Source organism: Malania oleifera, chromosome 2 (genome assembly GCF_029873635.1).
Source record: "Malania oleifera isolate guangnan ecotype guangnan chromosome 2, ASM2987363v1, whole genome shotgun sequence".
Classification (NCBI taxonomy): domain Eukaryota; kingdom Viridiplantae; phylum Streptophyta; class Magnoliopsida; order Santalales; family Ximeniaceae; genus Malania; species Malania oleifera.
The window spans coordinates 48701939-48716298 of record NC_080418.1 but is presented as its reverse complement, the minus strand read 5'-3'; the positions used below and the strand labels follow the sequence as shown (position 1 = coordinate 48716298).

The 14360-nt window shown below is 33.4% G+C and overlaps 1 non-coding gene across 1 annotated transcript; it reads right to left on the bottom strand.

Annotated features, from left to right (window-relative positions):
* Window positions 1-14253: 14253 nt before the first annotated feature.
* LOC131149953 (small nucleolar RNA R71) lies at window positions 14254-14360 on the bottom strand. The gene has a single exon (XR_009135343.1). It is a non-coding gene; the product is annotated as a small nucleolar RNA R71 (small nucleolar RNA).

The following is a 14360-nucleotide window of genomic DNA, read 5'->3' as shown; positions in this document are numbered from 1 at the left end:
AAAGCTCATACAACAAACTCATGATAAAGTCAGACTTATTAGAGATGGAATCAAAACAGCTTAAAGTCAGTAGAAAAGTTATGCAGATACTCACCAACGAGAATTGGAATGTGGTGCAAGACCCCATGTATTTTTTGAAAGTTGCATCGGTAAAAAGGGGTGATGAGGTTTGGAGTAATGGTAAGCTGAGTCCTAGGTACATTGGATCATTCGAGATACTTGATAAAGTGGGTCCGGTTACCTACAGGTTAGCCTTACCATCGATTATATCAAGAATTCATGACGTATTCTATGTATCTATGTTGAGGAAATATGTCTCAAATCCCTCTCATGTGATTAGTTATGAGACATTGGAGCTTGGTGATGCCTTGTCTTATGAAGAAGTGTTAGTGCAGGTTTTAGATCAAAAGGAACGGGAACTGCATATAAAAAAAATTCCACTTGTGAAGTACTATGATCCAACCATGCAGTTGAGTAGGTTTCATGGGAATTAGAAAGATAGATGCACTAGCGATATTCACATCTGTTCAGTGGAGATCAAAGATGAGAGGTTAAAAGTAGAATAAATAGCAATGTATATAGTTTTGACTTGTATAGTATAGGGTAGGATAGTTAGTGTTTTTTATTTTAGGTTATAAATGGTTTTGGGAGAGTTTTCTTTCTCTTTTAATGATTGTTGTCTCCTAGAACTCTTCCTTTAAACCACGGAATTCCTCCGCCATAAGTGAGGGTAATTAATAAAATTGGAGTTAGTTTTTCTCAGATATTGGTATACAAGATAGATAGCAAATTTCGAGGATGAAATTTTATAAAGAGAAGAGAATGTAGAGACCAGGAAAATAAAAATAATAAGAAAAATAAAGAAAAATAGGAAAATGGTTTGGTGAGGACCAAACTGGCGACGGTTTTCCAGAGTGTTAAAAGACCCTCGATGATTTTGTAGTTACCGCAATAGGGTAAAAGGGTAAATAGTGAAAACGGTTTGGTTAAAGACCAAACCATCGACGATTTTTTGAAAGCCCAAGAAAATCGTCGATGGTTTTTTCCTGAGACAGAAATCTATATAAGGCTACATGTTAAATTTTCTTGTTAAATTATAAAAGCTCTCTCTCTCTCTCTCTCTCTCTCTCTCTCTCTCTCTCTCTCTCTCTCTCTCTCTCTCTCTCTCTCTCTCTCTCTCTCTCTCCCTCTCTCTCCTCTTTCAGTTGCAAAACCTCTCCCTCTCTCTCCTTATTTTCTCTAAACTGGCCCCATCAACGATCAAACTCCGTATTTAAGGCTTAGCGATGATCCTCATCAAGTTAACTAGAGCTGAATTGTGTTCTAAGGATCCTAAGCACCACCGCAAAACTGACGTAAGGAAGTTGTTTATGATGTTGATTGGTGGTTTAACTAGTTTAATGGGTGTATAGGCCTAGGAATGTGAATATGAACATAATTCTAGGGTTGAACTAATAAATTGGGATTTGTGAAATACAGGGTTTTGGTGTGAATATCGTAGGCAAAGGTTTAGGGTTCCTGTGGGCGTTTCCTTAGGGAATGAGGCAATGGTGATAAATATCTAGTTGTTTTGAGTTTGATTGATAAAATAGAGTATGTGGGTCCAGGAAAATGTGAATTCTATATTATTCTAGGGAAATGCATGATTTCAGGGTTTTTAAGTTCTGAACGCCACAACTATGAGTATAGAGATTTTTAGCAGGCCTCTCGATAATCAAGGGAAATATGTTATGCCAGTTATTGTAGAAATTTTTAACAGTCTAATATAATATATATATATATATATATATATATATATGTGTATAGTTATGTGCTTTCAAAATATGATTTTTGGATTATTTAGAAGTATGACATTGTGAGTATGAAATTATGTATTTTTAGAAAATTAATTATTGAATATACAATATTTGATTCAGAAATTTTTAATTGATTTAGTATAGTTTTTGGGAATACTAATGTTGAACTGAGGAAACTTTGAAAACATATTTAATATTATTTTGTTAGAAAAATATGGTTTTCCGAGGCTGGATAATTGATTACAGACTAGTAGTACTCGCTTGTGTGTGGCATAAGTATAAATTTTACTATAAATAATGGTATGTCGGAATATTTTATGAATTCACAGTACAAGCATGATTTGACGACAGTTTTTAGAAAAACTATAAACAGTACAGAAATTATATTTTAGAATATTATGATATTCATCCAGCGCCGATGCCGTGACTATTCGGCCGGCCCAGATGCCGTGAATAGATTAATATATATAACAGTTTATTCAAAAATTATGATATGACAGATTTTATACAGAAATATGAAATGAGATATGTTTTAGTTATATATTATATGAATAGTATTATTTAGTATCAAATCCTAGATGGACCAAAACAAATTACAGAGCACGGTACCATAGCTAATTCAGTATAGATAGTGCAACCACATATCTCAGATAGAGTGTGGAATGACAGTTGATTGTGCCTAAAGGAAAAACGAAGAGCTCCCTGGCAATCAGGACTAGGTTGAGGGGGCTAATCGTACTATGGATGTTTTCAGTTTGACTTAGCCTGGTAGGCCACTCAGAGTTAAGTCCAGCCCATGGGTCGTACAACTCTAGTATGCGGAGTCAATTCATGGATACAATTATCCATCTAGGGAAGTTTTCAAAGTTATATATGTATAATAGTATTATATGTATTTGGGACAAAGTAAACTTTCCACCTGAGGGCTTGCTGAGAAAGGCGAGTGCCCTGATAGATATCAATTGTAGCCATACTAGGTTGCATAATGTATTACAACAAAGTGGAGCTACATGTATGGGTGTGTAATCTCGCCTATCCTCAGGAACTTTCACTTATAAATAATTGTGTGTGTGTGTGTGTGTGAGAGAGTATGGTCTGAAAATGATTTTGTAACTATGGTTAATTAATAATTGATGATATTTTGTATACACAAAACTCATTTACTACACATTGGTAATAACATATTTTGTCTTACTGAGAAGTGCCTCACCCTAGAATTCCAAACATTATAGGTGATCTAGATAGGAGTGCAAAGCGAGCTCCGAGATAGAGGGGACTTTAGTACTACCCTCGCTGAAGCGTAAGTGTTGTTTTAGGAGATGTATATCTATGTTTTGGGTCTTTAGTACTACCCTCGCTGAAGCGTAAGTGTTGTTTTAAGAGATGTATATCTATGTTTTTGGAAATGCTAAAACTCTAGTATTGTAAATAAGGCTAATGTATTTTTATGTTTTCCACTACATAGGTGGCTTGTTTTGTGAACAGGTTTCCTCGATACCACTTGAGGTCTGAGACGTTATAGTGGACATTATTCTAGGTATTAAAGTAATATTATATTGTTGCATGATATATGTAAAAAAAAAATGGTAATAATTTTTGGGTCGTTACAACCAGAGTATACCCTATCTCAACAACCACGCAAAACCTTTTTAGTATCCGTAGCCTACTACTTATATCTTACTAAATTGATAGCAATGTTATCCTATCTTTAAGACTTCATCACAATCCTAGAAGTAAAGGTGCATGAAAGTAAATCAAAGCATGTAAAGGAAAGCATTTTAATCAAAGCAAGTAAATCAGAGCAAGTAAATGAAAAGCATGTGAAATATCATTCTATTGCAATCAAAGTGTCTATCACTAACACAAGAAAATACAATCGAAGACCAAGAAAGTAGTAAATCTAATCTAAGTTCTAATCTACTTTGGCTCTCAATGATGTCTTAAGTCTGTCACTAACCTAAGAGAGGCCAAAGAGGAACTCTAAGAACATCTTCGAATCTAATATTTATACCCATTAGCGCATACAATAATTGAATATAAAAATAGGAAATTTTGCAGCAAATCTAGCGCAGAAGATCGTCACTATCGACTAGATCACACCCCTATTCTTTCTTAGTCATGCCTTGGTCGAGGTTTGCAATAAATTAGGAATTCAACTTAAGATCCTCTCGATCTAGTTGCACCATTGGGTCTTTCTGGTCGAGTTGATGGTCAAGACACGCAAGATCTTGATCATTAGGAAAGATCAAGAATTCGACTTAATCATCCTTCATGGTTCCCCTACTCAAGCTGTTGGTTGAGACTCTTGGTATTTTTGGCTCAGTCAGCTTTAGTGTCTCAACTTGGTTGCCCCTGAGGGTCACTTGGTCGATCACTTGGTCTAACCTTGCAGCATTTCATCTTCAGTCTGAACCTTGGAGTTTACAACTTGTGATCTGGTCGCCCTTTGTGTTGCTAGTCGCCCTTTGTGTTGCTGGTTGCTCCTTATGGTCGAATAGAATCCTTTCTCCTTTGATGTGTGTTGAGGCTCAAGGGCTTGGTTGAACATCTGATTTGCCTTTGTGTACTCCAATTTCTCCCTAGGCTTCTTATAATGCCTAACTCCCCAATTTTAACTTGTATGTTCTGAAACGCAAATAAACCTTACATAATTCCGAACTATGTTAACAAAGGGTTACATACAAGATAAATGAGGATAAACAAATGTAAATAGGAGTCTAAATAGTGCATTTTAGGAACTCATCACAACCCCCAACTTACACTTTTCTAATCCTAGAGCAAAGCAAAAACTAAGAAAACTGCAAAATCTTATCTACCTCCTCTTTCGTAAGAAATAAAGTTGCATTTACCATATGCAATAAGGCTTTAAACCCCTAAGTTGGTCCTAGTGGATGATTTGTAGTCTCATGAGGGTTTCCAGGCCAATACCCACAAGCACCAATATCAGTGAACATCAAGTAATATAATACGTAACACAGTCACACCATTTTACATACAAAGATATAACCTAATTACACATCGGCTCCTTATCCATAACTTTATTATATAAACAACTCTAAAGCAAATCACTTATATGATTTTAAACATTGTATAACCATCAAGAAAAACACAACTCATTGAGAAACAATCTAGCAATTGCAATTCAGAGTAAATATTATCATGTAAATTCAAGTATGAATAGGCCACATAACAAGGCATGTATAAAGTGCGTGATTTATCACACCCCAATATCTCTTGGACACCTATAGAATGGTCATCTTGACTTAGCCTCACTGTTATACCTTCAAAAATGCTCAAGAAAATAGGTTCACTCTCATATGTGATGAAGAATGTCATGATCAACATCCCACATAATTTGAAGAACTAATGCTAAGCATGGAGTGAACTAGTCTCACAAGAATAGGATCTAGCCTATGAACGAGGTGTCAGGTCCTTCACCCCAGCATATTCTCACCTACTCACCACAGCCACCTGAGACCACCCTACATGAACCTATTCATAGACCAAGAGTGAATACAACTAATGCATTGGACAACCGAAGAGTCTTCCATTGTGTAAGAACATATGTGTTGTGTTCCTAACTTGACCTTTTTATATTCTGAGCAGGTAACTAAATATTGTTTTTGTTTCTTTTTCTTTTCTTCCACTCGTTCTTTTATGCATTTTCTTTCATGGCCAGTTAAGACAATTTTCACAACTTTTACATCTTCATACCTCTGAAAGGAAATTAAGCTCAGAAAGGGATCCATGAATAAGTCTATCTCTAGGGATGGCTCAAATTTCATGTCTTGAGTAGGCTACAAGACCCAAATTTGTATCTCCCCACTAGACATCACCTTTAGGCTAGCAAATGCAAAAATTGAGACTAGTGGGAAGAGAGAGAGAGATTTGAGAGAATTGAGACAAAAGAATAAAAGATCTAAGAAAACTTAAAGAAGAGAAAGAGATCCAAGAAAATTGAGAGAATAGAATAAGATATTTGAGAGAATTGAGAGAAGAGAAGAAGAGATCTAAAAGAACTGAGAGAGAGCTGAAGAACGAAGAGAGAGAGAGAGAGAGAGAGAGAGAGAGAGAGAGAGAGAGAGAGAGAGAAGTTTTTATACTTGGGGGTTTAGAGGGACTTGTGTTACCACATGAGTGGTGACACATGGCATCACTGTCTCCGAGCACTTTTGGGGGCGACGTGGACCAATTCTAGTCGTATGATTTTTGTTTTCTTTGGACGGCTAGATTGCTGCCATGTGAGCAATCCTAGTCAAATATTTAGAGCTAATGAGGTTGTGACACATGGCAGGTTACATCATCTTGCTACAACAAATTCAAAAAAAGAAGAAAAAGGTTGCCATGTGTCCCCACTATGGGTGAACACATGGCCACCAAATCCAACTCCCTAGACCCGATTTAAACCAATTCAACCAGTCTGGTTTTTTGTGAATCGTTTTTATCGGTCTGGTTTTTCTGAACCATTCTTTTAAATTAGTTATTTATTATTTTATTTTATTTGCAATTTAATTTTAATTGGATTTTCAATTTTAAAAAATGGAAGAAATAGGAGAAAAATGAGGAAAAATCAAGAAAAATTAGGAATAATATTTTTGAAAATAAGAAAAATATTTTGAGCTGTTTTGAGTCAAAATATATGAGAAAATGTAATCAAAAATTGTAAAAAAAATTCTAGAAAAAGCTTGAAAAATCTCAAAACATTTTTATAAATTTTGGATAATTTTGAGGGTATTTATAAAGGCTCCTTTTATCCAAAATTGAATGATTTTTCCTGATTTTTGCATGGGTGTGCTCCTATGATTTTAAAAAGAGTAAAGAGGTATTTCAGACTTCACCTGTATTAGCTCTATGGGGGGTGAAATGAGGAATAGCTTCCCAAGAAGGGGTTGAATTGGATTCTTTTAAAATTTTAATGATTTTTAAGCTATTGATTTTAATTACCCAGAAAAAAAACGATAACTACACTTCAAAATACTGAAATTTAAATTCACAAGTCAATTAATAAAATCAACGTAATTCAATCACTCAACCAAAAATATTAGAGCTTTAGTTGATTTTTCTATAAACTCTTAGTATGCACTTTACTTGATCAAGATTTCCGAAAATTAACCAACGTATTCCCTTTTTGGATTTCCGCAAATAATTAATCAAAACGTACTTTCTAAATATCAAGTACCTTTATTTCTTTCTCACTTAAGGATCTGCAACCTGCACATTTAAATCAACCACAATAGCAAGTAAATAATATAAAGTAAAGCAGAGAGAAAGACACAAGATTTTTACGAGATTCGACTTCAACACAGCCTATGTCCTCGCCTTTGGCAAAACACCAAAGGATTTCACTATATCAGTTCCGTTACCTGGTGGAACAATACCAATTTACAACCACTCCTTCTGTCAGGCTAGAGCCCGCCTCTCCAAACAATAACCCCTTATTTGGTCCAACGATTCAACAACTCTGAATCGTTTAAGAATGATGATAAAGAAATTTGTGTACAAAAGAGAACTCTCACAATAGAGTAGATTAGTACAATGATCAGCTCACTTATACTCCAAAGTAATTCAAATATAAGAAATTTGAAGCTCAAAGCTTAGTATGAATTACCAAATGATTTTTCAAAGAAAATGAAAGATTCTGATTTTTTAAAGCTTTGCTTCAAAAATATAAATCAATGTCAGATCAGAAATTTTAAGCACAAGAAAATTTTAGATCCTTTGAGAAATTTGAATACTTGAAAATCACTTGATCTAAAAACCTTTGAAAAGTAGCTTGTTCTAAAAACCTTGAAGGTTGCTTGATCTTAAACTTTAAAGATTGCTGGATCTGAAACTTTGAAGATTTCTGGATCTGAAACTTTTGAGAATTGCTTAATTTCAAAAACCTTTCAATATTGCCTCTATGATCATTATATTATACCTTTGAAGCTTTTGACTATTTATAGATGTTTTTAGAAGCCATCCATTACTCCCAAAGATTCCTAAAATTCATTTCCAAATATTTTGAAATAAATATGTTTAAAAACATGGTTTAAAAAATCTTCCCTTCTTAAGCCCTGTTTATTTATTAAAAAAAAAAACTTTTTAGAGTATATATGTTTAAAAAAAATATTTTTGATTTTCTATGAGCTTCAAACCACTTTATATTTGAGTTTAACCTTTGAAGTACTTACATTAAGAACATCCTAAAATATAATTCTTTAATCTTCAATCTTGTTCTTCTATCATCTTTGTTATTTCAATCTTTTATTTGAGCTTTTCACCAGTATAATTTTATTCCTCATGCTCTTTGTAATCCATAACCTTTTCTTTGTGTTCTTCAATAATTCTTTGTAATCCATAAACTATACTTGTGTTCTTCAAGAATTCTTTGTAATCCATAGGCTTCTTTATGCACTTGGGCTTTGTCACTTTCCTGAAAAAATTTTACTTGAAACATATTAAACATATCATTGATTTGTTATCATCAAAATAAGAATTGTAAGTCTTATTAGGCCAACAGGGGGTTTATCTTACAATACGCCCTCGTTTTGAGGTCTTATTAGACATTCCTAAGTCACACATTAATTTTATTCCTTTTTTTAACCCTATTTATTTAAAGAAGTTAATTAAAGAAATTGAATTCAAATTAGGGATACATCATGAATTCAAATTGAATGGTTGTTTAGCTGGTGATGATACCTTACCCTTGCATAACTGAACTCCCGATCCCAACTCTGGTACAAATAGACTGAGACTGCTGGTTCCTTAGCCTAGGATTAATCTAGTGACCAATCAAATGAGTAAGTAATTAGGTGTTCTAACCGCACCTAGGTAAATAATAGGTTAGTGAAAACTCCAATCAAATTTCCAAGATATCTATCATTCCCTCTCTCGTCCCAAGCGATATCATCCGCCCACCAAGGGCATGTCACAACAACAATGACACTCAAGATTTACTAACCATACAAAACTTCCAAACAATTCTCATGCACTATGCAATATGAAATGCCATCATTTAAAAACATTACATGGAAATTATTAATGGCTTTACTTTCACATTGTGCTTAAATCTCCTTTCAAACCTAATTTTTGGTTTCAATCAAATAGTTAAGTTGTTTAAAATCATTTTATTAGTATAAGAAAGATAAAAAAAAAAAAAAGTCATGAACTGACTAGCTAAAAGATTAAGGCATCAAGAATCTTTACACGATTATGGCTGGAGGTTTAGGTTGGAGTTAGGGATGCGAAGCTTAAATTTTTTCTCACAAGATCACTGGCCAAACATTTAAATTAAATTCCTAAGTCAACAAATATGCTCAGATCATGGAAAGCCATTACGTAAAGAGATTCTACATAAAAAACTAATTAGAAATAAAATGTTTCTAGGGAGGAAGATCATTATACTTCCTCATTTAGAGCTAATTGATAACTAAGCTAGGTGGCCAAAGAAAATAAAAACCAATATCATCATAAACAATCATTGCATGTTGCTTCCATTAGGATCACAAACATGAAATAGATGAATAAATAAACCCAAGAATAGATCCAATATTTTATCGAATAAGCCTTCCAAGGGAGACATGTGTTTGGATGTTGACCACTTGCACAACCATGTTAGGGATAGGCTAGAACTAATGGATAACCAATTTACAACTTTTGACATCTATGACGTCTTTAAAGGTTGGACTTGATAAGGAAACACGGATCTTTAAAGTGATAGGATTGAAGGATGAAAGTTGGGTTATTAAGTTGGGCTAAGCATTTTTTTTTTTTCATATATGGATATGAGTCATAAGTAAATTCCCTTACACACAATGAAGAAAGTATTGTAGACAATTGGTAACTCATGAGATATTGAATCCTTCCATATTTCCTAGTAAATGAAACATAGCGTAGAAGCATTATTTATTTATTTGATTCATTGGTGAAGCTATTGATATTTTTATAAATTTGGCATTCATTGTGAGTATTTGAGTTAGTAGATTTTCTTGTCTTAAAAGAGGACCTAGAAGTATAATATCATTTTAAAAAGATCAAGCCTAAATCAAATGAAGTCATCACATGAACTTACCACCTCCTGATGAAATTAACAAAAAAGTGCATACAAACGGATCAGCTACACGTCACTACTACATGTTGACTTTGGAAAGGAAGGTCAAAGCCATCATAAATAAACTATATGCCTAGAAAAAATTATTGTCAAGTATAAAGGGCAACATCAATACAATATCGAACACCTGTATAATTGGAGCTCGATGAAAAGAAGCTAATAGTCTAGATTGATTTTAAGCTACATGAGCCATTGATATTGAAATTAATATAGTTCCTTCAATCAAATGCAGCTATGTTTGCTTGGTTAGCCATATACATCTTGTGTATATATCCAAATGTAATGGTGCATGAGATCAGTATAAGTCCCATCTTCTAACCAATCAAAGAAAATAAAAGGAAGTATGTTTAAAATATGATCTTGGAATTAATAAAGGGATAAGAAAAGTCGATAAGAGCCAAATTGTCATGGGTGAAGTCAACTTTTGGCTAATTATGTGATGATGAAGAAAGCCAAGGACATGTGGATAACTTGTATGAACTTCATCAACATAAATAAACATTCGTAGAGGACAAATTTCCTGGTTTCATTTTTCAAGGTCAACTTCTAGAGATTTGAGGAAGCATCCTAGTTGAAATTGCTTGATCTCGTGCATTTTTGTATCATATTTCCTTTTATCATGTCCAAAGAAATTAATGAAATGCTTGAAAAAGCATTCTTCTGTGGAACTATTAATAGTTAAAGTAAAAGTATGGTTGACCATGAACAAATAACTTCCATGACTTTTTAAGTGTAGTTAAAATTGTGCTGCTTGATCAAGTGCTTAAACTAGGGCACTTAGGTCAACCTTAATTTCTTTTTGTTCTCTCCCCCCCCCCCCCCTCTCCCTCCCTCCCTCCCTATATATATATTCCATGACTTTTTAAGTGTAGTTAAAATTGTGCTGCTTGATCAAGTGCTTAAACTAGGGCACTTAGGTCAACCTTAATTTCTTTTTGTTCTCTCCCCCCCCCCCCCTCTCCCTCCCTCCCTCCCTATATATATACATATGTATGTATGTACGTATATATATCATCTCTCTTATTGCATTGATGGTACCAACTAAGTTGATGTGCTAGAAATATACTTTTTTCTCCTTTTAGTATCGATTTTACAAATAAAAACACCCTTATATATATGCATAAAAGTAAGTATATATCATCCTTTATTCCTTGACAAGTGAGTGTAATTAATAAACATTGACTTAATAGGCAAGGAGTGATAAAAATATTTTAGATAAAAAGGTGAGAATAAATTAACAAAAAAAAAAAGGTAACGTTGGCCAAACAGAGTTAATTATTTGTCACCTCCACAATCATTTAAAACATTTGAAAAAAGAAACTAGAATTTAAAAAAGAAAAATTGAAGTTAGAAACATCCCACATAGATGTCATCATATTCATTCATAATAGAATCAAATGTATTTTTTATCTTTAACACTTATTTTTTCTCCTAAAAAATTTTCAACACTTCAACTAAAATTTTAAGATACGATCAATTGAAATGTAGCACGCTAGCATGCAATAGCATATAACATGGACATACTTTGAAATTAACTTGCAAGTCACAATAAATGTTTTGTCGAAATTAAACCCACTATTGCTACAATGCTCATACTTTTTTTCTACGGATGGTGTTGAGAATTATGTAAATAACAAGTTAATTAATATAGGTGAGAACAAAAAAAAAGTGAGGGATTTAAGCCTCCCTAGTACATGGAGTTAATCTTTGCTACTTAATAGTTTAATATATTCAATTAATTAAGCACCATAGTTTTTTTTTCTCATAATAAAATTACAATTTTAAAAACTTTCTAAAGAGGAAAAGGAGTCACCAAAAAAAAAAGGGATGGAGTCTTTACCAAGAGTTAAAACCACTACTATAGGTCATTAAATTACTATTATAACCTTTAGTAGTAGTATCCATAATCATTGGTAAAGGTTACAACACTATTGGTGAAGACTCGCAGCTAGAACCATGTAACTGTTAGTAAAACACCTTATTCAAGCTCACTTGAAAACTCTTTATAGGCAAAAGAAAAATGTTGCTCACAATTCAGAAAACCATAGGCGAAGGCACCTAATAGGCAAAATATTGGTATATATAGTTCTTGCAAGCCTATATCAACAAATCAACTTAAATATGCAATATCCATGCTAATAGATAATATAGGACTAAACCCAAAAATAAATTTCATTGATTTAGAAATATATTACATTCTTTCAACATAAAACTTCTCTATGCATGTAGATAATACAAAAATATAATTGTACCCTACCATACTCAACGTGAAAGATGTGGTCTCCAAATTAAAAACCTTGAGTACAAAAATATGGAACTAGTTATCATAAGCTTCATAGAAGTCTCCCTTAGAGCATTGATGCTGATGAGTCTACGAAAGTGCTCTCTAAATACCCTATTATTGGACTAAAATGTTAAAATGTGAATAGAAATCATTGGAATTAATGTATATTCTGGAATTGAGTTTCTATTTACTTTGGGATACTCCTAAGTAGATTTTTATGTTTAATTTCAAATTTTATAAAAGAGCAAGTCAAAGCCCAAACAAATTCAAAGGAGGACTATTATAGGGTTTGAGAGCAATTTGAATCAAGAAAAAAAAATCACAAAAGGAAATTGCAAGAAGTCCAAGTCAGAAATTCACCAGGAGACAGTCTGGACATATTTCCATATTTTAATCATACTTCTCTCATTTGATATTGGATTGTCGTGATTCAAGTGGCGTTGGAAAGACTACGGAAATAGCTACAATTAATTGTGAGATAGTATTTCTCTAATCCAGACGTTTACTGGGCCAAAAGTAGGGCGCAATCCAAGCCTAGAAACCAGAGGATATTTTTCAGCGTTTTTATATTATTCTATTTTTAGGGTTTTGTGGAGGTATATATATAAGCTTAACTTTTTGGTGAAGAAAAAGGGGGGGGGGGGGGGGGGTGGGCGGGAGACTTTAAGATTTTCTCTAGAATTTATATGTCCTTCATCTTAGTTTGGAGAACTAAATTCTGAAGTAGGCCTAAGGATGAACTTGAACACTAGATGGTATTTTCAATTTATTTAAAATTTATGTATTTGATTTACAATTACTAAACTCCTTTGTTTTATCATTCTCAATTCATTGTTGATGTTTTCTCCTCCGAATAATCATAGAATTTATTCTATTTATGGATTCAGTCATGCTTTTTCTATTGAATGGATTAGTTCTTTGACTATGTTTGCACCAATTATTTATCTATATTGATTTACTTCTTTGCTGCAATAACGCTCCCTGAGTAAATTGTCATCATTCGATTTTCTTAATAGGGATAATAATTTATGTATTCTAAAAGTGATGAATGATTTTTCAAAGGGTTACATTCGATTTAATTTTGGTTTATAAATCTATACCTTCCGCTTGAGAATTTTGAGAATTGAGTTCCCAATTGAGTTATTCAATGAATTAAGAATCATTAAAATACCGAATTTGTGCAAGGGGTTCCTAATGCTCTACTGTTCGTCAAATTTGGGTACTTTTTGCTTTTTCCATTAGTCACTTTGCTTCACTTTAATTTGCATTTAAAATTAATCTTTGTTCACCATTAATCATTTAATATATATTTTTTACTTTCTTTGTTCCTTCTGTTATTCTTTTGATTTGTCTCTCTATGGAATCGACTACCCAAAGTTATGCTACAACTACCGCGTTATTGTTGGGGCGTAACCAAATTGTAGTGCCGTTGTCGAGGAGACGGTAAAAGAATTGCTAGACAATTTTCCCTTTCAGCAGTTTGTAAAGGCGATAACTCCATTCCCTTTTTTAGCTTGCTGCAACTTTATTTTCTTTTCTTTTCTTTTATTTTTATAGTTTTTTTTTAGTGTTGCATTTTTCTCTACCTTGCATGCACAGGTATAGAGATACCTTGGGTCAATTTTCTTATAGACCTGTGTCAGAGTCAGAGTCTGATTTTTCTAATCATTCATTTGATACTTCTTCTAATTATGAGGAAATGAGTGAACATGGAGATCAACCCACTAGGACCCTTCAATATTACCTCCACCCTACACGCACAGCCACACCATCATGCATTATGTTTTCAGCTAATACTCACCAACTAGATTTTAAAACAGGGATGATACAGTTACTCCCTACTTTTCATGGGTTGGAAAATGAAAATCCATATTTGCACATTAGGGAGTTTAAGGAAGTAGTTGCGACTTTTCATAGTCAAAATGCAACTGATGACATTGTGAGACTCAAGTTATTTCCTTTCTATTTGAAGGATAGAACTAAAAGTTGGCTATACTCATTGAGACCATGATCTATTTGGTCATGGAATGAGATGACTTGGGTCTTATTTAATAAAATACTTTCCCCGGCATAAGACAAACCCTTTTAAAAGGAAAATCTCCACCTTTGCACAAAAGGATAGTGAGACTTTGTATCAGTCTTGGGAGAGATTTAAGGAGTTGTTGAGTATGTGTCCTCACCATAGGTA